This window comes from Meriones unguiculatus, chromosome 3 (assembly GCF_030254825.1).
Source record: "Meriones unguiculatus strain TT.TT164.6M chromosome 3, Bangor_MerUng_6.1, whole genome shotgun sequence".
NCBI classification, from domain to species: Eukaryota; Metazoa; Chordata; class Mammalia; order Rodentia; family Muridae; genus Meriones; species Meriones unguiculatus.
The window spans coordinates 153,414,934-153,441,441 of record NC_083351.1 but is presented as its reverse complement, the minus strand read 5'-3'; positions in this window follow the sequence as shown (position 1 = coordinate 153,441,441).

Below are 26,508 nucleotides of genomic sequence, written 5' to 3'. Positions count from 1 at the left end.
GCATGGATTTAATAGTTTCTTTTATGATAAGCTCCTGCAGTCATGACATTTTTACCCACCCAGGGCCACAGCAATGGTACCAAGTGACCCTGATTTGAAACCTCTAAGATCAAGAAACTCAACTAGTCTTTTCAACTTTTTTTTTTTTTTTTTTTTTTTGCAGCTAGTCTGTACCAGGCTCACGGGACCCTCAGAGACCACCAGGAGATGACTCGATGCAATTGCAAGAGAGCTTTATTACGCGAGCGATCGAACTCGGGTCCCAAGTCTCACTGGTGCAGCAGTAGAGAAGTGGGACCCCGAGCTCTGAGTGAACAGGGTTTTTAAAGGGAAAGTCTGTGAGCCGGGGTTTCCATGGCAGCAGGAGGGGGGAGGCACAAGCCTTGGCGTTAAAGAATTGGGTGAAGTTTAGCAGGGCAGGGTGACCTTTTCTGAGGCACATAATCACAATGGCTAAGGCACATAATCACAATGGCTATTTTTCTAACTCATATCTGAAACATTGGGGAGAATTTTCCCACCCGATTCTCAACCAATTCCCATTGATTATTGCCAGGGAGTTTGTCTCTATTTTCTATGAAGCATTTATTCTGGTATATTTCCTAGAGGCTGTTGCTAGGAGAATTAACTTTGTTTTCTACCAGGTGTACATTCTGTGATATTTCCTGGTGCCTGACTTCAGTTCCCAGTCAAGATCTTTATTTCAAAATGGAGTTATATTCAGGCTATCTTAAGCTCTTCATCACCATGATAGAAAGCTAACTAATAAAATGGTCTTAACATCAAAACTAACTAAGCTTTTTCATCTCGTGATTTCTCAGGACAAGTATTTTGTAGCCACCATCAAATTATTATTACTAACAATAGGTATCTAAACTTTTATTATTATTATTATTATTTACACTTTATTCACTTTGTATCCCCCCATAAGCGTCTCCCTCCTCCCCTCCCGGTGCTACCTTCCCTCCCCCTTCTTCATGCATACCCCTCCCCAAGTCCATTGATAGGGAAGGTCCCCCTCTCCTTCCTTCTGATCTTAGTCTATCAGATCACATCAGGAGTAGCTGCATTGTCATCTTCTGTGGCCTGGTAAGACTGCTCTCCCCTCAGGGGGAGGTGATCAAAGAGCAGGCCAATCAGATTATGTCAGAGGCAGTCCCTCTTCCCATTACTATGTAACCCACTTAGACACTAAATTGCCATGGATTACATCTGCACAGGGGTTCTAGGTTATCTCCATGCCTGGTACTTGGTTGGAGTATGGGTCTCTGTGAAGACCCCTGTGTTCAAATCTTCTAGTTCTGTTGCTATCCTTGTGGGGTTCCTGTCCTCTCCATAACCTACTATTTCCCACTTCTTACATAAGATTCCATGCACTCTGCCCAACAGTTGGCCATAAGTCTCAGCCTCTTTTATAGTCTGCAGGGCAGAGCCTTTCAGAGGCCCTCTGTGGCAGGTTCCTAGGTTGTTTCCTGCTTTCTTCTTCTTCTGATGTCCATCCTTTTTGCTTTTCAGGATGGGGATTGAGCGTTTTAGTCAGAGTCCTCTCTCTTGATTAGTTTCTTTAGATGGACGGATTTTGGGTTTATCCTATAAGTCTATATGAGTGAGTATAGGTATCTAAACTTTATATAATACTTATATATAATATTTGTCTCTCTTCTTATAACAGGAATAGTTTTATTCAGATTTTTCTACCATAGAAATCTGATCATTCCCAAACAATATATTTTTAAGTGCTGTGGATTAATCCTTGGACTTCACACATGAGAGACAAATGAGAAACAGAGAGGAATATCACTTACCTCTTAATTTCATTTTTTTTTTTTATTCTAAGAGAAGACCTCATTAAATTTTACAGGCTTTTCTTGAGCTTATTCCAAGTTCAAGCAGCTTTGAACTTGTGATCTTCAAGCCTTAGACTATTGAATTCTGGAATTACAAACTTGTACAGCTAGGCCTAACTTTAGAGCATTATTTTTGAACTTTACCAATATTTATGTGCTGGTATAGTTGATTCATTAACTGGTAACTTCCATGTTTCCATAACTCAATTGATGGCTTGTCAGTTTTCATGGAAGCAGTTTGCTTAGAATAGGAACACTGAATGCGAATTTTCTTTGTGGCTTGTTTTCAAAATAATGTGTGTACACGAAATTGTGAGCATTTTAATTTTGTTGTTATTTTCTTTGCTGTAGATGTATTAGTTTTTATGGATTTATAATAATTATGGAGAGATAATGAATAATTTATGACTCTGTGCCCTAACTAGATTATTTAAAACAAAACAAACATTTACTGAACACTTATTTTTGATTCTGATTTTAATTTAACTTTTATGTCTCTTTTTCTTTCAATAAATCACATGCAGTGGGTAATGACAGACAGCATTCCCAGCCGATAAATTGAACATCTGAGATATAAGAGTAAATAAATCAACCAATATTAGACAACTAATGTTTGAATATTGACTATTGTATAAACTTTCTGTTTTCAGAGGGTTTTTTTTTTTGAGTTTTTTTTTTCATGGCTTGAAGGATTCAAGTGGGATGTAGCTATATTTAAAAAAAAACCCTGATATTACTAGTGCGTTAGGTTTACCATATATGGGAATTTAGTTTTGTTTTATGAAACAGTCGGTATAAAGTGTTTGTTATGTACACTGACTATAGGATGGGAGTCATTTGATATAAATTCTATGAAAAAAAAAATCAGTAAATATTCATCTAAAAGTTGGATAAAATTGGATTTCTCCTAAATGAAATCACGTTTCCTTTGAATAAAGACATATTCAAGAGAATGACAACGGAAGCTATTTATGGAGTCATGTCTGGATCATACTTGAGAGATGCTGAATGTCAATATAACCGTTGGCTTCTATTAGATGGGAACTTCCACAGAAACATAAATGCAAGTTGCCTAAGAGTTCATTAACAGAATAAAAGTTTTGTTAAAAATACATGCCTGTTCTTTTAGGTTTGTTGAATGGCTAATTTGACCATGAAGTGTTTCCCTGAAAATAAACTTCCTTTATCAAAGCTCTATTGAGCCCTTTCAGGGCCTCACAATGTACCCTGAGCTTTGAGAAAAGGTCATGCAAAATGTTGCACATTTTCTTTATCCACTTTTGCTTTCCGTTCATCCACCATTTATATATTATTAAAATGTAGAGTTTTAAGATATAATAACATTTTCCTGTTCTGTGATTTTTTTTGTTATTAAATAAAATGCAAGTGGCAAGTGAGATGACATTAGTCATTGTATTAATATTGCTGGAAAAGTTGTCCTTTGTACCTGAAAACTTGATCCCACTACTTGATGCTCAAGCCTCAGTTTAGTTTGAAGTTAGGAGGGTCCACACAAACCTAAGCTTGAATTCACCTGCTGAAACAGTCATGACTCCTTTTCTCTGATCTGATAAGGCTCAACAAGGGCCAGTATGGTGTCTATAGAATGACATGCACTTTCTTCTCTGATAGAAGAGGAATTCATGCCAAGAATCTATCAGTTGGAAGGAGAAAACTAATGCAAGCTGAGTGACTTTTAGACTTTTAGACACATGTGCACACTGTAGCATATATGCACACGCACATACACACACATACTACATCAATGTAGTAAAAGCTTACAATACATACATAAAAGTATATTAAATCCAAAGATAAAACTGAATTTCCATTGGTGGGCTCTTTTTACTATAGCCCACCACATTCAGTCTAAGATTTTTTATTATTATTATTTTATACATAGAATGATACCATCAGCTGAAAAAAAAAAAAGAAAAGAAAAGATGCTTTGGTTTCTCTTTTAAATTTATTTAATTATTACAATTTATTCACTTTGTATTTTTTAAAATTTTTTAATATTAATCACAGGTTATTTACTTTGTATCACATCCATAGCCCAACACCTCATTCCCTCCCAATCCCACCCTCCTTCCCTCATCTCCTCCCTGCCCCTTTCCAAGTCCACTGCTAGGGAGGTCCTCCTCCCCTTCCATCTGACCCTAGATTATCAGATATATTCAGGACTTGCTGCCATGTCCTCCTCTGTGGCCTAGCAAGGCTGATCCTCTCTCTGAGGGGTGGAGGTAAAGGAGCCAGTCTTTGAGTTCATGTCAGATATAGTTCCTGTTCCCCTTACTAGGAAAACCCACTTAGATACTGAGCTACCAAGGGCTACATCTGACCAGGTGTTCTAGGTTATATCTATACATAGTCCTTGGTTGGAATAACAGTCTTATAGAAGACCCCTGTGCCCTGATATATTTTGTCCTTGTGGAGCTCCTGTCCTCTCCCGGTCATATTATCATTTTGTATTTTTAAATTTATTTATTTTTATTAATTATAGTTTATTCACTTTGTATGATACTTTGGTTTCTTCCTTTCCTGTTTGTATCTCCCATATCTCCTCTTGTATTGCATTTTAAATATTTCAAGGAATATCTAGAATAGGAGTAGGGAGAGTAACATGCTTGTCTTGTTTCTGATTTCACTACAAAATTTTCTCCATTTAGCATTTTGGTTCTGGCACTATGTATATTGGATTAGTGTGCTTAGATATAGAGCTATATTTTATGTTTTCCAGGATCGATTTCAGGTAGGAGTTTTGGATTTGGTCAGAAGTCTTTTCTTCAAATCATGAAATGCCAGGATTTTGCTTATGAAGTAGAATAACATTATTGATTAAGTTGTGTTGAACAAATCCATAGTCTTTGGGATGAATCAGGGATGATCTAGATAGATAACTTTTTTATTTGTTTCTTGAGTTTGGTTTATATGTATTTTATGAAATTATATATTTATCTATGTTTATAATGTACATAGACCCACAATTCTCAATTTTTTTCCTTTCCCTAGATCTTTATCTGGCTTTGGAAGCATAATCATGAAGAAGGCTTTGTAAACAGAAGTGCAAAGGATTCTTTCTTTTCTATTTTCTTAAGTAATCTGACTGAAATACTTAGAGGACAATTAATGTTAGTTTTCCTTCAAGTGTCTTATAGACTTCTGCATTGATTCTGTCTGAAAGTGAGCTTTTTAAAAACAATGTTGTTTTTGTTTGTCTTTGGCTTTTGTGTTTTTTTAATTTTTAATGTTTTCTCTTTTTATTAATTATTATTATTTATTACAATTTATTCCCTTTGTATCCTAGCTGTGGCCCCCTTCCTTGTCTCCTTCCAATCCTACCCTTCCTTCCTCTTCTCCCCCCATGCCCCTCTCTTAGTCCACTAACAGGGAAGGTTCTCCTCCCCTTCTATCTGATCCTAGCCTATCAGGTCTCATCAGGACTGGCTGCATTGTCTTCCTCTGTGGCCTGGCAAAGTTATTAAAGGAAATAATGAAATTTGAAGGCAAATGGTGGGAACTAGAAAAGATCATCCTTCTTTCATAGATTCCCTGCACTCTGCCCAAAGTTGCCCATAAGTCTCAGCATCTGTATTGATAGTCTGCAGGGCAGAGACTTTCAGAGGTCCTCTGTGTCAGGCTTCTGACTTGTTTTCTCTTTTCTCCTTCTTCTGATGTCCATCCTCTTTGCCTTTCTGGATAGGGATTGACCATTTTAGCAAGAGTCCTTCCTCTTGATTAGTTTCTTTAGGTGTACAGATTTTAGTAGGTTTATCCTATAGTATATGTCTATATGAGTGAGTATATACTGTGTGTGTCTTTCTGCTTCTGGGATAGCTCACTCAGAATGATCTTTTAGAGATCCCACCATTTACCTGCAAATTTCATGATTTCCTTGTTTTTTATTGCTGAGTAGTATTCCGTTGTGTAGATGCACCACAATTTCTGTATCCATTCTTCCACTGAGGGGCATTTGGGCTGTTTCCTGCTTCTGGCTATTACAAATAAGGCTGCTACAAACATGGTTGAGCAAATGTCTTTATTGTGTACTTGAGCCTTTTTTGGGTATATGCCTAGGAGTGGTATAGCTGGATCTTGAGGAAGCGCTATTCCTAGTTGTCTGAGAAAGCACCAGATTGATTTCCAGAGTGGTTGTACAAGTTTACATTTCAGCAGCAGTAGAGGAGGGTTGCCCTTTCTCCACATCCTCTCCAGCATGTGTTGTCTCTTGAGTTTTTGATCTTAGCCATTCTGATAGGTGTAAGGTGAAATCTTAGGATTGTTTTGATTTGCATTCCCTCATAACTAAGGACGTTGGAACATTTCTTTAAAGTGTTTCTCTACCATTTGATATTCCTTTATTGAGAATTCCCTGTTTAGCTCTGTACTCCATTTTTAAATTGGATTACTTGGTTTTTTGCTCTTTAACTTCTTGAGCTCTTTATATATACTGGATATTAGTCCTGTGTCAGATATAGGGTTGGTGAAGATCCTTTCCCAATCTGTAGGCAATAGTTTCTTGAAGCACTTAGTGCTATTAATTTTCCTCTGAGCATTGCTTTCATTGTGTCCCATAAATTTGGTTATGTTTTTTGTTCATTTTCATTGAATTCTAGGAAGTCTTTAATTTCTTTATTTCTTCCCTAATCTAGCTATTATTGAGTAGGGAGTTGTTCGGGTTCCATGTGTGTGAAGGCTTTTTGCTATTTCTGTTTTTGTTGAGGTCCAGTTTAGTCTATGTGGGTGACATAGAATACAAGGGATTGTGTCAGTCTTCTCCTATCTGCTGAGGCTTGCTTTGTGACCAATGTGGTCTGTTTTGGAGAAGGTTACATGAGGTTCTGAAAAGAAGGTATATACTGTTTTGACTTCGGGTGGAAAGTTCTGTATACATCTATTAGGTCCATTTGATTTAGGTCCTCTGTAAGTGCCCTTATTTCCCTCTTTAGCTTCTGTCTAGATGATCTGTCCCTTTGTGAGAGCAGACTGTTGATGTCTTCCACTGTTAAGGTGTTGGGATAGATGTCTGATTTAAGATTTAATTATATTTCATTTATAAATGTAGGTGCTCTTTTATTTTGGGCATAGATGTTCAGAATTGTGATGTCCTCCTGGTGGATTTTTCCTTTGATGAGAATGAAGTGTTCCCCTTCATCTTTTTTGATTAATTTTGGTTGAAAGTTTATTTTATTAGGTATTAGGATAACTACCCCACCTTGTTTTCTGGATCCATTGCTTGAAAAACATTTTTCCATCCCTTTACTCTAAGGTAGTGTTTATCTTTGTTGCATAGATGTGTTTCTTGGATGCAGCAGAATGGTGGGAACTAGATAAGATCATCCTGAATGAGCTAACCCAGAAGCAGAAAGACACATATGGTATATGTTCATTCATAAGTAGATATTAGACATATAGTATAACATAAACATACTAAAATATGTATACCTAAAGAAGCTAAGCAGGAAGGAGGACCCTAGGTAAGATGTTCAATCCTTATTCAGAAAGGCAAACAGGATGGAATTGGAAGAGGGAGAAAACAGGAAACAGGACAGGAGCCTACCACAGAGGACTTCTGAAAGACTTACCCAGCAGTATATCAAAGCACATGTTGAGTAAGGCTTATTGCCAAACTTTGGGCAGAGTGCAGGCAATTTTATTAAAGAAGGGGGAGATAGAAAGATCTGGAGAGGATTGGAGCTCTACAAGAGAGCAACAGAACCAAAAATATCTATGTCCAGGGTTCTTTTCTGAGACTGATACTCCAACCAAGGACCATGCATGGAGATAACCTAGAACCCCTGCACAAATATAGTCCATGGCAACTCCATGTCCAAGTGAGTTCCTAGTAATGGGAACAGGAACTGTCTCTGACATGAACTCAGAGGCTGACTCTTTGATCACCTCCCTATGAGTGGGTAGCAGCCTTACCAGGCCACAGAAGACGACAATGCAGCCAGTCCTGATGAGGCCTGATAGTCTAGGGTCAGAGAGAAGGGGAGGAGGACCTCGCCTATCAGTGAACTTGGAGAGGGGTATGGGAGGAGATGAAGGATGGAGGGTGAGATTGCAAAGGGATGAGGAAGAAGACTACAGCTGGGATACAAAGTGAATAAACTGTAATTAATATAAAATATAAAAATTTAATAAAAAATTGAATTCAGTGCAAAAAATCTCAAGGAGAGGCTGAGTGCAGGAAGAATTAAAGTGAGGCTGATGCCTGCAGCAGAATGCTATGAGCAGTGAGAGGCGATGACAGTGTCCCAAGCCACAGGCAAAGTGTAGCAGCTCTGGAACATTCAGATACTCCTGACAGAGGACATACAGCAGCAAAGTTTAGTTCATTCCAAATACCTTTAGGGTTATACTTTGAAGCATTCCATATTTTATAATGTTCAAAACCAATACTTGTGTCTAAAATTGGTGAAGCATTAGCTGTCTGGAACTTGCTCTGTAGACAGGCTCGTCTGGAACTCACAGAGAACTGCCTGTCTCTGCCTTCCAAGTGCTGGGATTAAAGCCACGTTTCACCACCATCTGGCCTGTTATTTTGTCATAGTCCATTTTGTTTGACTTTTTAAAAATTCATTTTATTATATTATTATTCTTTACATGCATGCTTGTTTTCTAATAAAGGACAGAAAGGAATGGATCTGGATGGGAGGAGGGGTGGGGAGGAAACAGGAAGAGTAAGGAAAGGGGAAATTATAATCAGAATGTATTGTATGAAAAGAATCTATTTACAATACATAAAAGAAAAAGGTTTTTAATCAGATATGGTAATTTTCCATCACTGTCAGAGGCTAATTTTCCCCTTCCCATCAGAGCCACATTCCTGTGTGCTTACTCTGTTCCCATTCTTTCATATTCACTTACCAACAAGTGAAATTCAAGTAGTATACACCCAGTTATGCTGCCAACCATGCTATTTATCCATGTATTGATAATTACCTTTTCTTCTCTAAAATCTTACTGTCATAGGAATACCAAACCTGTAAATGACATACACACACACACACACACACACACACACACACACACACACGTACTCTATTTAGTTTATTTTTCTACCTTCATGCCCCTGTAAAAGTCAATATTACTCTCAAGCCTGTAATACAAAGTGAAAGCCAATGTGTCACAATCATTCTTTGTATTGATCTGGAATAAGACTACCCAAGTTTAAACTGATTTTTCAGTTCAGCTACTTCTATTACTTCAGACACAGAAGCTGTCTGTGCTATGCTTTTTTTCTTTTTCTTTTGTTTTTTTGTTTTTAACCTTAAATTTTAAGTTTCTCATTTCACTTGATTAATAGAATGGCGACAAGACTGTATTTGTGTGTGTTGTATGCAAGTATGTACATACGTGTCCTTGGCAGCTCAGTCTCCAAGTGGGTTTTCTAGTAAGGGGAGCAGGGACTGTCTCTGTCATTAGCTCAGTGGCTGGCTCTTTGATTACCTCCCCTGAGGGAGGAGAAGCCTTGTCAGGACACAGAGGAGGACATTGCAACCAGACCTGAGAAGTTAGGGTCACATGGAAGGGGAGGAGGACCTCCCCTATCAGTGGACTTGGAGATAGACAGGGAAGAGATGAGGGAGGACGGGTGGGATTGAGAGAAAATGAGAGAAGGGGTTACCACTGGTATAGAAAGAGAATAAAATGTAATTAATGTAAAAAAATAAAATTTTAATTAAAAATAAAGAGTACAAAGCTGTGCATGAGTGTAGGCCTGAGGAGAACTTTGAGTTTCATATTCTGACTTTGCTTCCTTATTCGCTTAAGAATGTGTCTCTCACTGAACCTGGAAATTTCTATTTTAGTTTACGTTTTTGGTCATCATCCTCAACCCTCCTGAGCCTAGAGTAGAGTAGTCTCTATTTTAACCTGAATGAGATTGATGGTTAATAGTCCTTTCTTTGTAGGAACAGCATCCTTACGTACTGAGCTATCTCTCTAGCCTGCCTCAATTATAATGGAATACACTGCCTTTCTATATCTGTTTGTGTGTGTGTGTGTGTGTGTGTGTGTGTATGTGTGTGTGCTCTTAATGGAGCTGCAACATTAATACTTCTTAAGACTCAAACCTGCAATATCAGAATATAGCCACAGTACCGACTTTTCTTGGTTGTAGATTTATAAGCTCCATTCACTGAAAATGGCACTCACCAACATCCAAAATTTATGATAATGTTTCTTTTCTTCTTTTCCCTTTACTTCTTCCATCCATGTTTTTCCCTTTGTGTGCATGTATGCTTTAATTGTTTTTTTTTTTTTTTGGAAGAAGAGTCTTTTTTCATACAATATATTCTGTTTAGAGTTTCCACTCTCCTAACTCCTCCCAGATTTTACTCATCTCATCTTACCTCTGGATCCATTCCCTTTATGTAGCTCAACAGAAAAAGAACAGGCTTCTTTAGTATATAATATCTTATATATTTAAAATTTATATATATATATACAGAAACCATCACATCAAGACTGGACCAGGAAAACAAAGAAAAGGAAAAGTGTCCCAAGAGCAGGCACATGATTCAGAAACACACTTGTTCCCACACTCAGGGATCCCCTAAAAGTACTAGCTGAAATCTACAGTATATATGTAGGGCACCTGGTGCAAAGTTGTGTTTGCCCTGCGATTGCTGTAAATTTAATGGAGTTGTGCTTAGTTGGTTCAGAGAGCCATGTTCTCCTCTTGTTTTCCATTCCTTCTGGCTATGATACTATACCTGCCTCCTTCTCAGTGGGGTTCCCTGAGCTCAGAGGGGAGCTGTTTGATGGAGACATCTCACTTACAGCTATGTGCACAAGGACCTCTCTCTTTGCATAATGTCTGGCTGTGTGATTCTGAATCTGTTCCTGTTTGCTACAGGTGGAAGCTTCTCTGATAATGGATGATCAAGGCACAGATATATGCATATAGCTTAACACCATTACTAGTAATTTTATTGATACTTATTTTTAGACCAACAGTGTTAATTTTTACATTATGTCCCTGGCCTATGTACTCTCTGGTTTTTGGTCTCTCAAACAGTATCAGGTATGGATTCCATCACCTGTATTGGGCCTTAAGTCAAATCAGACATTTGTTGACTACTTCCACACGATCAGTGCTACCACTGCTCCAGCATATCTACTATGCAGCACCAATTTTAGATAAAAGGTTTCATGGATGGGTCACTTTTTTTTTTTTTTTTTTTTTTTTTTTTTTGGTAGCCTGCAGAGTACCTTTTTGTACCGAAGACTAGAAAAAAGTGGTGAATGTTAAATGCAGACATAAGCTCAACTTCTCTATATTCGGTGAGTTCTGTACGTGTTGCTTTCAGCAATGGGATCCTACTGCCCCCTTGCAGAAAGCAACCCAATGTCTAGGCAGTAGACTGGATTATTTCATGATTTTCATGAGACTCTCTTGGCCAACAACCGAAATGAATAAAACCCAGTCCCGGTAAGTCTCATTTGAAGACAAGGGATGACATGGTCAGTTGGGACTCTATCTCATCTGTAATTAGGACACCTCATTAGGATCACATTCGTATATTTAAGGAAGTTCATACTACACTAGGTTTTCATAATGACCCCCAAATTCCCCTCAGTTCCATGTATCCTCTCCCAACTATTTCATGTCTCCCTCCCAACCTGATCCTCACATTCTATGCCTTACCTCCCCAATCCTACCCATAAAATTTATTTTCTCTTCTCAGGGAGATCCATATATAACTCCCTATTCTCTTGCTCTATAGCTAATGCATCTCTGTCTACAGACTATAGATTGGTCTTTTAATGGTCATTATACATATATAAGAGAATATGGACAATATTTATCTTTCTGTGTTTGAGTTAATTCATTCAAGATTTTTTTTTGTTGGTCCATCAAAATGGCTTCACAGTTCATGATGTCATTGTTTTAAACTGTTGAGTAATTCATTGTATAAATGTTCCACATTTTCTTTATACATTATTCTATTGAGTTGTTTCTAGTTTCTGGCTTTTATGAAGAAAACATTAATGGTCAGGCAAGTGTCCTTCTTAAGCTAGGATAAAGTGTCTTTGGGTATATCCCCAAAGTTTGTATAACTGTATCTGAGGTACTTTAGTTCACACCTTTCTGTGAAACCACCACATTGATTTCCATATTAGCTTTACAAGTTTGAATTCTCACCAGCAATTCCAGAGTATTCCTATTACTCCACATTCTTTCCAGCATGAGGTGTCACATTTGTTATTGATATTAGCCATTCTGCCAGGTGTTAAGATGGATCTCAAAATAGTTTTGATTTACATTTCCCTGATGGTTAAGACTATTGAACATCTCTTTCTTTCTCAGGCAACTGATTTTCTCTAAATGTAATCTACTATATAAACAATCTGACAAACAAGCAAGCAAAAATATGATCATCTAATTGCAAAAGAAGAAAAAAAAGGTCTTTGACAATATCCAGCATTCCTTCATGATAAAACTTTAATGACTATACATTGGTCATTTGCTTTTCTTAAACATTTTTCTCAGCTGGCTAGTATTTCAAAGTTATCTGTGTGTTGTCATCTGTTTCTAAAGCTTTATACTTTTTTGATAAAGTTTTTGCTTTTTCTCCAGTACTAGCTTTAAAGAAAGAAAATATATTTAATAAGAAGGTAACTTAAAAATGAAGATATCAAGAAAGTAAGTGAAGAAGTGTGTCATTTTATAAATATGAAAACAAAATAAAGCTTTTATGAATAAGCTATTTCTCTGTACCTATGCATTTGTCCCCCACCCCCATTTTTTTTCCTCAATGTCACTCAGGAGAGGCTCTATCATTACAGAGGTGATCTTGGAAACTGTAGCTAATTCTCTCAATACAGACAAACTCGTGGTGTTTCAAGAACTGGAAAAGGATCTGATGTGATAACTAAGGATCTGTTTTTATTTGACAAAAAAATGAATGTTCTGGAGAGGTAATTTCAACTGATTGACTTGTCCTTGATGGAATTTTCTTGTTGGAACAGGGAATTGGTGCCAGGAAGAGGAAAAAGATGTTTTACTGAAGACTATTAGTACTAATAGTAAAGCAACATGATTTATTAAAAGAGACACAGTGTCCTTTTACTGGAAAGGGTGACAGACCAAGGCAGTGGCAAAGTCCATTAAAGATGCTCATGATGGGTTATAAACTTAAGCTTTCTTGAATCATGAAAGTTTAGTTTGTTCTAATAGTTTCATACAATAATTATTGTATTAACTATAGAATATTCTTCAGATGATTAGCCTACTCATTTTTTATTTTGTCTTTCATTAAATTTTATCCAAAATATTTCCTAATTAACCGATTTTAACTTTAGTTACTTTATGAATGCAAGGAAACTCAGCCTGAAAGATCAATAGCATCTCATTGGCCCTCATTTTGTGCATGTTCTATACATTTAAACTATCTCTTGATTTCTTTTCAATTTGCAAATAATTTAGTTGCTCCTAATTTTTAAGTGAGAATTGTCATTAAATGTAATGACCACAGCAGTGAAGAACTAATTACTTTAACCTTTGTGCTATATGTTCTATCTGTTATATAGTAATTCGCTTAATAGCAGGGCTGAGTAGAATAGTACTGATCAAAAACAGATTGGTATGCAGAGGAAAGCACATTAAAAGACTAGATGATAAGAGCAAATGGATAAATGTCATTAACTTATTAATTTAGTTAGTTTACAGGAAAAGGCACAGGTTAATGGCACAAGTTTAACTTGCTCCTTGTTACTCAGAAATATCGTGATCCTCAGTAACAATTCATGGTCAATCAAGGTACAACCCTTCAATCTGTCTGTAACAGACTTGTACCAGCTTGTCTCTTTCTCTTCAAGAGTGTTACAGAATTTTCATCTTCTTGGGTTGTTTCTTTCATTTATAATGTTACATAATCATGATGAAATATTAGAATATAAAATTATATAGTTTGTGTGTGAATCTTGAAAATGGTCATAGTAAAAACTGCCATCTTACCAAAAGCAATCTACAGATTCAATGCAAATCCCACCAAAATACCAACACAAGTATTCACAGACCTTGAAAGAACAAGTCTCTACTTCATATGAAAACAAAACAAAACAAATAAACAAACAAAAGAATAACTAAAGCAATCTGGTACTTTATAAGATCTTCAGGAAGTACAGTCATCCCTGATCTAAAGCTGTACTATAAAGCAACATTATAAAAACTGCATGGTACTGGTGTAGAAATAGAATGGTGGATCAATGGAATCAAATTAAAGACCCAGAAATAAACCTACATAGCTATGGATAGTTTAATTTTGACAAAGAATCCAAAAACATAAAATGGAAAAACAAAGATAGCATCCTCAACAAATGGTGCTGGTCTAACTGGATTTCTACATGTAGAAAGTGCAACTTGATCCATATTTATCACCCCACACAAAACTATAATCCAAGTGTATCAAAGACCTCAACATAAAACCAGATACACTAAATCAGTTAAAAGAAAAATTGACAGAGTATTGAACTTATTGGCACAGGAGACAACTTCTTGAGAGAACACCAATAGCACAGGCTCTAAGATGATCAATTAATACATGGAACCTCATGAAACTGAATAGCTTCTGTAAAGCAAAGGACACTGTCATTAGAACAAAACAACAGCCTACAGAGTGGGAAAGGCTCTTAACCAACCCTACATCCAACAGAGGTCTTATATCCAAAATATATGAACAACTCAAGTAATTAAACACCAGCAAAATAATCCAATTAAAAAATGGGACACAGAACTAAACAGAGAATTTCCTTTTTTATTTTTCATAACAACTTTATTGAGTTATGTTTTACATAATACGATTGTCTGTTTTGAAGTCTTTTTCATTGGTCTTCCTTGGATAAAACAAACAGCATGTAGCATTACATTTGCCATGGTTTATAAGCAGATATCTTGGTAATATTAAGTCAGAAGTGGATTTTGAACTGATTTGGACTTCCCCATTTCTTCGATGTTTTTGTAATATGACTTTTCTCATGGACTGAAAAACAGAGATTTAGGGGAAAATGATTGTAGATGTAATGGGGCAGCTGTTTATGCTAAAGCAATTCTATGTGGACTTTATGGACTTAGCTGGAAGTCAAGCAGTGTCTGGGTGCGATGCGGCTGAGACTAGATCAAATAAAGATCAAGTAGCTTTGCAATAGCAATTGCTGATCTGGATAAGAAGGGGAGTAATTCAGATGCTGAAAGTCAGAGAGTGTACCAGAAAACATCTAAGGGCAGCAGTGGTAAACAGTTTAGTTTCAGAACCATCCAGAAAATGTTTGAATGTTTATGGAATAGAGTTAAACCTCAAAATGTAGTATTTCCTTTCCACTAATTACAGACATATTTCCTTGCACTTTCTATAAGAAGTCTGAAGCCAGATCTTTACAAAAGTTCTGGATGAACATCCTAGCAGAATAAAGAGAACCAGTGCATTGTAATCACAGGAGCAAAGGGATGAGGAGAGGGAGGAGGAAGGGAAAGATGGGGAAAGAGGTAGCCTACAACATATCCAGGTAAAGGAAACACTGAGGATGATAACAAACCTTAAGCATGTACCATGTTTATAGGGCCAAGCCAGCAACTTGTCTCATTATTACCAAGGATAGGTGTTACACCCATTTTGACACACAAAGATACAGAAAGGCCTAAGTTGTTTTCGTAAGATTACAGAGGTAGTGTGTGGCAGAGAATTTTCAACAGGAATATCGAATGTGCAAGAAGTACTTAAAGAAATGTTCAGTGCCCTTAGTCATCATGAAATGCAATGCAAATCAACATGACTCTGAGATTCCATCTTACACCTATCAGAATGGCTAAGGTTAAACAAACAAACAAACAAACAACAACAACAAAATCTCAAGAGATAGCACATGCAGGAGGCAAGGTTTGGAGAAAAGGGAAGCCTCCTCTCCTCCATTGCTGGTGGCAGTGCAAACTTGTACAATCACTTTGAAAATAAATCTGGTGCTTTCTCAGAAAACTGGAAACAGCTCTACCTTGAGATTCTGCTATATCACTCCTGGGCATATACCCAAAAGATGCTCTAAAATACAAGAACATTTGTTCACGTTCATAGTGGCTTTATTCACAATAGCCAGAAACTGGAAGAAACCAGAAGTCCCTCATTTGAAGAATGGATAAAGAAATTGTGGTGCATCTACAAAGTTGAATACCCACTCAACTATTAAAAACAAAGATATCATGAAATTTGCAAGCAAATGAATGGATCTGGAAAAGATCACCCTGAATGATTCAACCCAGACACAGAAAGGCAAGTGTGGTATATACTCACTTATTAGCAGATATTAGCCATATAATACAGGATAACCATACTACAATCCAAATATCTAAAGAAGCTAAGTAGCAAGGATCATCCTAGGGAAGATGCTTAATTCTCATTCCAAAGGGCAAATAAAATAGACTCATGAAGTTGGTGAAAGGAGGAAACAGGATGAGAGCTTCTCTGGCTCTTTGAATCCTTCCTCCCCTTCATCCACAAGATTCCTTGAGCTCTGCCTAATGTTTGGCTGTGGGTATTTGTACCTGTTTTCTTCAGCTTCTAGGTGAAGCCACAAGATGACAGTTTTACTAGTTTCCTGTCAGCAAATATAGCAGAATATTATTAATAGTGTCAGAGGTGGGCTTTCTCTCATGGCATGGTTCTCAAGTGGGACCAGTCATCAGTTGGCCATTCCCTCACTTTCTGCTCTCTCTTTGTCCCTGTACCTCTTACAGACAGGAGAAACTGAGGTTGTAAGGTTTTTGTAGATGGGTTGCTATCCACTGAAGTATTGCTTGATTACAGAAGGTGACCATATGCCATAATGCTTAACTAGGGTCAGCCTCATAGATGCCTGGGAGTTTTCAGTCTCCTAAGCTTGTCCTGCAGACACTCCCCTCTATGATCCCAGTTCTTTCTCCTGCCATCCTCTCCATACTTGAATGTAGCTCTTCCCCTCCCAAACTCTCGCCCATACACTTACCTCCCTTCATCCACCCCTGATGTCTGTTGGTTGTAATGTTTAAGGTAGAATTGTTAAAGATATTTAAAAGTCATTTTTATAATATTAGTGTGTGTGGATTTGTTTTCAAGGAGACAGAATAGTAAAGCCATAGTTTGGCTACTCAGAATTCTGTACATACAGCTAAAAGAATGAAGAAAATTTCTGAAACATTTAAGATAACATTTAACCCAATATTTATTTATAGTCACTATCACAGACCCAAAACATATGAACTGATAAACGGTATCAATTGAAATGTGAAGTGGAGATTGTTATGAAACATTATTGAAAGTAATTAAATCATTAAACTCAGAGCTCAGAGAGGTTAAAGAGATTACTTCTGTATGTCCATATCTAATGTGGTGGGAATTTCATTCATTACAATATTACTTAGTAAGGAGAAATTTCAATAATCGGAAATGTTATAATATGAAGAGTTTTTAAGAACAAATTAAGATACAATAGTACGGTGTCTTAATAAACAACCTGTTAAAGATTTAAACATTTGATGAAGATACAGTTCAACTATGTTGACAATGTCACACAAACATGCAAACACAGTTTCTTTTTTTCTTCTTCCTTCCTTATTTCCTTCCTTGCTTGCTTTTTTCCTTCCTGTCTTTATTCATTCTTTCCTTCCTTCCCTTCTTATTTATGTACTAATACTGGGGATTGAACGCAGGACTGTAGTAACATTAGGCAATTTCCCTGCCACCGAGTCCATCTGAGCCATGTGGTGATAGTTGGGTCAAGATTACATAGTCTTTTTAAATGTGTCCATATTAACTTCAACCTATGTGCACAGCCCAGAGAATATCAATAACTGTGAGGAACCAAATATCCAGAAGGGAAACTGTATTTCTAATATCAATTACTCTACAAATGGTAATTACCTTTAAAAAATACCCAAAAAAGGTCCAAAAATAAGAGTTTAAGTACATATAAAAAATCTTTCTTGTTGCTTGAATAAGGAGGCATGCTCTGAATAGTTAGAGTAGGTTTAAATTTGCTTGAATGATAATGTAATGTTCCTGAGACTAATACAGACCTTTAGCCCTGAAATAGAAATAAGATACTAATAAAAGCTGCTCTTCATGTATAAAGTTTCATCTATCCATATTCTCACGGTTGACCATTTGGCATTATATAAAAGATTGACATATTCTTTCCAGAGAAAGGCTACTTGTACCGCTCCCAGCACTCCTTAGTTGTGTATGGTTCTTTTTGTAGAGTTGAGGTCTTTGGGGCTTTCCCTACCCACATTAGCAAATATATATAGATATTGGCCAGGTCCAGGACACATTTAGAGCTCTATTTGTGAGATTTTATGTGTATAGATTTTGACATTACTAGGAGACACAATATCATAGTAAAAATCCTGTCCCTCAAGTCAGGAGCCTACCACAGAGGGCTTCTGAAAGACTCTACCCAGCAGGGTATCAAAGCAGATGCTCAGACTCATAGTCAAATGTTGGACAGAGTGCAGGGAATCTTATGAGAGGAGTAGATAGAAAGACCTGAAGATATGACAAACATAATGAAATCTATACACCTAAAAAAGATAATCAAGAGAGTGGACATGGGGTAAGATGATCAATCCTCGTTTAGAAAGACAGATGAGATGTGCATTGAATGTATGACAGGAGTCTACTGAGCGCATCTGAAAGACTCTAACTAGCAGTGTTTTCAAAGCAAAGACTCATGACCAAACCTTTGGCAGACTACAGGGAATCTTAAGAAAAAAGGGGAGTTAGTCTGATGGGGAAAAGATAGCAGCTCCACAAGGACCAAATATATCTGGGCACAGGGTCTTTTCTGAGACTGACATTCAACCAAGAACCAGGTATGGATATAACCTAGAACCTCTGCTCAGATGTAGCCTGTGGTAGCTCAGTAACCAATTGGTTTCCCATAGTAAGGGGAACAAGGACTATTTCTAACAGGAACTCAATGACTGGCTCTTTGGTCTCCCCACCCCCGAAGGGAGGAGCAGTCCTGTTAGGCCACAGAGGAGGGCTTTGCAGCCAGTCCTGAAGATACCTGATAAAACAGGATCAGATGAATGGGGAGGAGGTCCCCCCCAATCAGTGGACTTGGAAAGCGGCATGGTGGAGATGAGGGAGGGAGGGAGGAACTAGGAGGGAATGAGGTAGCGGGACACGGCTGGGATACAGAGGTAATAAAATGTAACTGATAAGAAAAAAATAAAATTTAAAAATAAAAAATAAAAAAAAGAAAGACCTGGAGGGGACAGTAGCTCCACAAGGAGACCAACAGAGCCAACAAATATGGGCCCAGGGGGTCCTGCAGAGACTGATACTCCAACCAAGGACCACGCATGGAGAGGACCTAGACCCTTGCTCAGATGTAGCACATGGGCAGCTCAGTCTCCATGTTGTTTCCCTTTTAAGGGGAGCAATGGCTGTCTCTGACATGAACTCAGTGGCAGGCTTTCTGATCACTTCCCCCTGAGGTGATCCGGTCACAGAGGACTACAACACAGCCGGTCCTGATGAGACCTGATAGGCTAGGGATAGATAGAAGAGGAGGAGTACCTCCCCTATCAGTGGACTAGAGGAAGGGCATAGGAGGAGAAAAGGGAGGGAGAATGGGAGTGGGAGGAGAAGGGGGAGGGTGCCACAGCCCAGACACATAGTGAATAAATTGTAATAAATAAATAAAAATTCAAATAATCTCTCTCCCCTCGATTTTTATAATCCTTTGACCCTTCATTCCTCAGTGATCCCTAAACTTTAGGTGCATGAATCAAGATCGATATGTAGCAGATGGGAATGGAATCCATAATTCTGCAATTTTATTAATTATGATATTGTATAATGCAGTTTAAGTTGAAAGGAGAAATTTCTTTGGTAATGGATGAGGATTACATTTATCTGTGGTCATGTGAGTACTTAAGAATATATGTTAAACATAAAATAAAAAATGAAAAATTATGAATGAAATTAATTGAAAAGGAAAGGCATGAATTTGAAAGGGATAATAAGAGGTAAAATGGAAAGTGATTTATGGGAAATGATGCATATATACTTTCAAGGAAAAAATAAAATAAAAATAAAACTGGCATCTAAATAAACAGAATAAAAATAATGAAAAATAAAAATGTAACTTAAATACATTTCTAAAAGATAGAAATTTGCATTTGAAGTTTAAAAAACCCTCTTAAGCCATTTTCAATCATAAATAATGAATGAGAAAGTTTAAACATATATATATATAATATAAGGTTATATTTATATTATACTAATATATACATTAGTCTTTTAATTAAATCTGTACTAATTTATATGAAAACATGCGGTATTATGTGCCATTCTGAAGCAGGAAGAAGTAGGTAAATTTTTCATGCACTATATACATGAATCTTTTTAGCTCAATCAGATCATTTCAAATCCAAATCATAATGCTTTTTTATTGGAGGGATAAAGGCATGAGCTCCTTTTAAGGACGTTCATTCCTGTGGCTGTGGATTACAGAAAGAACCTGCCTATCACTGATGGGATGTTAGAAGAAGCTCTACATAGAGGGGCTTTACATCGTTCCTGCCCAGGCTGCAGAATATCTTGATGTATCACTGAAGATATTAAATGACTAACATGTCAAAAGGTGTTAAAAGAATGTATGTTTTTTAGTAAATCTGAAGAATAAAGTTTTGATTGTGAAAAAAAAAAAGAGTAAATAGGCAATGAAAAAAATCAAATGTAATATCTACCACAAAGTTTTCAGGAGAGTGTAGAGAATTTGTCTCTTTTCTTTGTAACACTGCTCCAGGCAGGCTCTTTGTTGTCGCCTATAACATTTTATACCCAGCTCTTATATCACTGTGAGTGGGTAGAAAATCTAATACTTTACAGTTATCCTTTAGACTGTTGGTTACTAAACTTCTAGCTTGCCAAGTTTGAGGGTCCTCGAGTTTTCTGCCTTCACAAAAGCATGTGTTTTGGCGTCATCTTTGTTCAGCTCTTGTTTAGGCTTCCATGTTGATAAAACAGCTACCATTACAAGGATAGATCAAGTTGTATTTATGTATTTAGGAATATATATTTAAAATGAGGTCACGTATTTGAGAAAGAAATAATGGTTTATGTCAGGGGTTAAAGTGAAAGAATAAATTGTGTGATTATATATATATATATATATATATATATATATATATATATGTTCTACTATTCTATATTTTTTTGGAAAACAGTTCGAGGTCATTGGTAATGAAACAAACTTCAGCATCCAGAGAGTAGAAAATATAATTTGAAAGAATTATATTATTGCATCATAGGTCTTGAAATTGAGGGGGATATTTCTATTTAACAAACCATATTATGCTTTTAATGGTGTGGAAAGCTTCAAGAACACAACATGTGATAATTGCCAAGGTATTCTCTAGTTTGCCACCTGCAAATTATAAATGTTTTAATCTGTTTCTAAGTTTCTCTTATGCCTTTACCATTCTCACTTACTTTGGGGTAACATGAAGCACAGATCTTTAACAGACACTTTCCAAAAAAAAAAAAATACAAAAATGTCTAACCACTTTATAAAAACATACTGATCATTACTAACTATTAAGAAAATGCAAGTCAAAACAATAGAGAGAACACATAACAACTTTAACATGCCCTTTATAAAAAGATATTTTAAATAAGATACATTTGAGGATAAGGAGAAGAGGACATCCTAAATACTCATTCAGCTTCCGAGAGATAGAACAGTCGTGAAAAGGAATGTTGAGGTTTCTTTTTATAATTAAATTTTTTACATTATTTACAGTTTATTCACTTTGTATCGCAGCTATAGTCTTCTCCCTCCTCCCTTCTCAATCCCACCCTCCCTTTGTCATGTACTCCTATGCCCCTCTCCAAGTCCTCCTTCCCTTCCATCTGACCCTAGCTTATCAGGTCTCATCAAAACTGGCTGCATGTGTGGGTAGGAGATTTTTGATGTCTGGCAAGGACCATGTATTGATATAACCTAGAACCTCTGCTCAGATGTAGCCCAGATGGTAGCTCAGTATCCAAGTGGGTTTTCCTAGTAAGGGAAACAGGAACTATTTCTGACACTGAACGCAATGACTGGCTCCTTTACCACCCCCCACACCCCAGAGGGAGGAACAGCCTTGCTAAGCCACAGAGGAGGACATTGCAGGTAGTCCTGAAGATACCTGATAAGATAGGGTCAGATGGAAGGGGATGAGCACCTCCTCTAGCAGTGAACTTGGAAAGGGACAGGGAGGAGATGATAGAGGGAGGGTGGGAATGGGAGGGAATGAAGGAGGGGACTATGGCTGGGATACAAAGTAAATAACCTGTGATTAATATTAAAAAAATAAAAACTAAAAAAACAAACTGGCTGCATTGTTCTTTGTGGCCTAGCAAGGCTCCTTCCCCATCAGGAGGAGGCAGTCAAAGAACTAGCCACTGAGTTTATATCAGAGAGAGTTCCTGTTCCCCTTACTAAGAAACCCAGTTGGATACTGAGCTGCCATGGGCTACATCTGAGCTGGGGTTCCAGGTTATATCTAAATATGGTCTTTGGTTGAAGTATCATTCTTGGAATAGTGCTCCCTCAAGATCCATCAATACCGCTCCTAGGAATATATCCAAAATATGCACAAGTACACAGCAATGACATATGTTCAACCATGTTTTTAGCAGCTTTATTTTTAATACCCAGAACCTGGAAACAACCCAGATGTCCTTCAACAGAGGAATGGATGCAGAAATTGTGGTACTTTTATATATTGGAATATTACTCAGAAATTAAAAACAAGAATTTCATGAGATTTGTAGGCAAATGGTAAGATCTAGAAAAGATCATCCTGAGTGAGGTAACCCAGAAGCAGAAAGACATACACAGTATCTACTCACTTATAAGTGGATAATAGACGTAAAAAACAGGATAAACATACTAATATCTGTATACTCAAAGAAGCTAAACAAGAAAGAGGAGCCTGGGTAAGGTGATCAATTCTCACTTAGAAAGACAAATGGGATGGACATTGGAAATAGGAGAAAACAAGAAACAGGACTGAAGCCTACCATTGAGGGCCTCTGAAAGACTCTACCTAGCAGTATATCAAAGCAGATGCCGAGACTCATAACCAAATCTTGGGCAGAGTGCAGGGAATCATATAAAAGAAGGGGGAGTTAATATGACCTGGAGAGGACATGAGCTCCACAAAGACCAAATATATCTGGGCACAGGGTCTTTTCTGAGACTGATTCTCCAACCAAGGACCATATTTGGATATAACCTAGAACTCCAGTTCAGATGTAGCCCATGGCAGCTCAGTATCCAAGTGGGTTTTTCCTAGTAAGGGAAACTGGGACTATCTCTGACATAAACTGAATGGTAGGCTTTTAATCTCTCCCTCACCTCCCATCCCCAGAGGGAGAACAGCTTCACCAGGCCACAGAGGAGGACAATGCAGCCAGTCTTGATGAGACCTGACAAGTTAGAGTCAGATGAAAGGGGAAGAGGACTGTCCCTATCAATGGACTTAGAGAGGGGCAGAGAGGAGATGAAAGATGGAGGGTGGCATTGGGATTGAATGAGGGAGGGGGCTACAAATGGGATAAAAGTTAAATAAACTGTAATTCATATAATAAATTAAAATTAAAAAAATAAAAGACCCCTGTGCCCAGATATTTTGGTTCTGTTGCTATACTTATGGAGCTCCTGTCCTCTTCAGGTCTTAATATCCTTCCCTTCTTTCCTAAGATTCCCTGCATTCTGTCCAAAGTTTGTCTGAGTCTCAGTATATGCTTTGATACAATGCTGGGTAGTCTTTCAGAGGCCCTCGATGGTAGGCTCCTGTCCTGTTTCCTGTTTTCTCCTTCTTCCAATGTCTTTCCCATTGACCTTTCTGAGCAATGATTGATATATGTGGAGTGGTAAAACATACAGACATATGTCAAAACTTATAGTGTAATCATTAAATACATTAAATATACATATTTCTTTCAATCATATTTCACTAAAGCAATGGTTAATCTTGCTCTAAGACATTTATTTATGGTCCATGAATAGATTGTTTTGTATCTTTCATTCTCTATTTTTTTTGTTTCATTTTCTTTCTTTCTAAACTGTTCAGTTCTTTCATCTGCCATGTCAAAAGTTATGTGCATTTGAAACCATATCTTAGGTCTCAAAACATTTTGAAGGAAAAATACCTTTTCCCTCCTACCACTATATAAATTCTTCACTCAATTATTTTCTGTTTATGTCTTAGCTCTACTATAATGTTAAATATAATTATCCATTCATTCTATACATTACTGTATGTGTAGTCTCGTTGAATATGCATATTTTAGGTGAAAACATTGATCTTAAGTTAATAAGACAAATCAATGATACTAAGTAAATAGCAATAATTATAGTAAATAAACAAAAGGTTGCTTTAAGTTATTTGAAAGCTCCATTCATAGAGTAGTATTTCATGCTAAGGGAGCAAAATAATGTGTTAGTAGTAGATATTGGTGAGAATTAGTTTGTGGAATCATGATAGAAAATATCTCCAAAAAGCTGCATCCAGTCCTGAAGAGACCTGATAAACTAGGGTCCGATGGAAGGGGAGGAGGACCTCTCTTATCAGTGGGCATAGAGAGGGGCAGGGAGAAGATGAGGGAGGGGGGTTAGATTGGGAGGGAATAAAGTAAGGGACTACAGCTTGGATACAAAGTAAATAAACTATAACTAATATAAAAATAATAATTTAATTAAAAATGAGCTTGCAACTAAAGGAAAGAATCAAACACAGTAAAATATATAGGAAAACAATTTCCTTCTTTTTTGTGTGGGTACCATATTTTTTAATTCATTTATTTTTTTAATAAGTTACAGTTTATTCACTTTGTATCCCAGCTGTAGCACCCTCCCTAAACCCTCCCACCCTCCCTTTCTCATCTTCTCCCATGCCTCTACCCATGTTCATTGATAGGGAGGTCCTCCTTCTTCCCTCTGACCCTAGCCTATCAGGTCGCATCAGGACTGGTACAATTGTCTTCCTTTCTGGCCTGGTAAGACCATTGGAGGTGATGATCAAAGAGCTATCCACTGAGTTCATGTCAGAGACAGTTCCTGTTCTCAGTACTAGGGATCCTACTTGGAGACTAAGCTGCCATGGGCTACATTTGTGCAGGAATTCTAGGTTATCTCCATGCATGGTCCTTGGTTGAAGTATCAGTCTCAAAAAAGAAACCTGGGCCCAGATTTTTTGGTTCTATTATTTTCCTTGTGGAGCTCCTGTCCCCTCTAAGTCTTTCTATCATTCCCTTTTTTCTTAAGATTTCATGCACTCTGCCCAACGTTTGGCTATGATTCTCAGATCTGCTTTGATGCCTTGCTGGGTAGAGTCTATCAAAGGCCCCCTGTTGTAGGCTCTTGTCCTGTTGATTGTTTTCTCCCTCTTCCAATGTCAATCCCATTTGCCTCTCTGAGTGAGGATTGATCATCTTACCCAGGATCGACCTTCTTGCTTAGCTTCTTTAGGTGTACAGATTTTACTATGCTTATCCTATGTTATATGTCTAAGATCCACTACAAGTGAGTATATACCATGTGTGTCTTTCTGCTTCTGGGATACCTCACTCAGGATGATCTTGTTTAGTCCTGACCATTTGCCTGCAAATTTCATGGTTTCCTTGTTTTTAAATGCTGAGTAATATTCCATTGTGTAAATGTACCACATTTTTTGCATCCATTCCTCTGCTGAGGGACATCTGGGTTGTTTCCAGATTCTGGCTATTACAAATAAAACTGCTACAAACATGGCTGAGCAAATATCCTTGTTGTATACTTGAGTATGTTTTGGATATATGCCTAGCAGTACTATAGCTGGATCTTGAGGAAGATTGGGAAATAATCTTCACCAACCCTATATCTGACAGATGGCTAATATCTAGAATATATAAAAACTAAAGAAGTTATACAGATCAAGTAACCCAATTAAGAATGTGGTACAGAGTTGAACAGAGAATTCTCAATAGGAATTTATCGAATGGCAGAGAAACATTTAAAGAAATGCTCAACATCCCCAGTCATCAAAGAAATGCAAATCAAATTGACCCTGAGATGTCACCCATTACAATTACACCCATCAGAATGGCCAAGATGAAAAACTCAAGTGCCAACACATGCTGGAGAGGATGTCGAGAAAAGGAAACCCTCCTCTATTGCTGGTGGAAATGTAAATTATACAACCACATTGGAAATCAATCTGGTGTTTTCTCAGACAAGTAGAAATGGTGCTTCCTCAATGAAAACAGTTTTAACGCAAAGAAAATAACTACAAATGACAACATGAAAGCTCTTAACTAAAATAAGCTTGGTAAAGGAGTAGGAGCAGAACAAAGCTTTAATGCAATATTTTTTGGAGCACTACTCTGAAAATGAATTTGGCAGAGATATAAAGGAATTCAAAGAATGTGAAATCATCTATGACGTGATATGTTTCACTGCAATTACAATAAAAATTATCTAAACATTTCATATATTTATGGAAATACACAATAGAAAATATACTATTGTTTGTAGAGTGGCAGAACTCCATCTATCTATCTGCCTACTTACCTACCTACCTACCTATCCATCTATCTATCTCATCACATACATAAACATACAACTGAACATTCATGCC